Genomic DNA, 1,387 nt, shown 5'->3' on the forward strand with positions numbered 1-1,387 from the left:
CCAGTCAATGGGGGTCTAACTTGAGCTAGGCCTTTCGTCAAAAGCGTGGGTATGGCATTTGCACTTGCTGTGCACCCCTTGTAGCCCAGGCACACTCTTAGCCAATTCCAGCAACAGGTTTGAGACCAGACAGGTGTGGACTACCTTCTTGGGAGATTCAAGGCACATCTCAGGAAACCAAATGACCATGAGATCATTTCAAAATTACAAAATGTCAACTTGCAGTTAAGATAGAATTTAGTGAAGTTCTTTCAAAATATTAAAGTTGGGAAATCCCTTCAGGGCAGAGAGCAGATACTTTAGAGGCTGGGCCCCTCCCTGCTGTAATACTTCACAGCCTTATCAGACACATTGCATGAGGCCAGGAATTCGTGACAGTCTGACATGGTGGCTCTCATCCGCTGTCCTCTGACAAAAAGTGAGACCACCCTCCTCCAAATGTTACTGAGCACAGCCTCACCAGAATCCCTGATACCATTAAAAATTGTATTTCTGCTCTTAGGTGCCCTCCTTAGAGCCCCCAAGGCTCTCCTCATCAGCCTTTCCCTTAGAAACAGCAAAAGCTTCATGCCTTCGCCTAGCATTTGTGATGCTTTACTTAATAACATCTCTCTCTGCCTGTCCTCCCCACAGGCATTACACAGTCCAGAGGACCAAGCTGCTGGCTGCCTCCCCCCACCCCCGACTACTCTGCCACCTCCATTCCCTCCACTAGGCACGTGCCTGCCCATTCCTACACTGCCTGTCCTCCCAACGGCAGCTCAGGGGGCCCCTCTCATCAGACACCACACTTATTACTTCCTCAAGTGTTAAACTTGTCCCACATTTTTGTCGTTTCTTTATATTCTAGGTCTTTGAAAACAATAAACAGTTCTTAAGGCCCTAGGCCATAAAACTCTGTTGAATCAGGAATTGAATCATGTATGGTTTTGTGTAGCCTGTGGTCCCTAATAAACTTTCTTGGATATCGAGGTTATGTCATAAATATTTTTTGAACAAATTAATATTTAATTACTTTATGCAAATTCCCCTGTTTATCATTGAAATGGCCTTTTTCTTCCACACTCATCATACAACAATTCAATATCCCACAAGCTTTTTTTATCCCATTTTTTTCAAGCACAGTTATTAATAATTTGCCTTAAAATGATCATTTAAGGACCCAAGGTGCAGATAAGAGGTCTGCTTTCCTGTTGACGCTTACGCTCAGCCATAATTATCTGTCATCAGAGGCGTGAAGAGGTGTGAAGATGAGAGCTTGGAAGGTCGGATGTGTTGTCTCAAAAGCCTGAAATGGAAGAATTATCAGCAGCTTTAAGTGCTGAGGGGCACTGCTAATCGTGTATGAGGCCACTGGTTCTGAATGTCACAGAAGTCAGTCTCCCTC

The sequence above is a fragment of the Nycticebus coucang genome, chromosome 19 (genome assembly GCF_027406575.1).
Source record: "Nycticebus coucang isolate mNycCou1 chromosome 19, mNycCou1.pri, whole genome shotgun sequence".
NCBI lineage: Eukaryota > Metazoa > Chordata > Mammalia > Primates > Lorisidae > Nycticebus > Nycticebus coucang.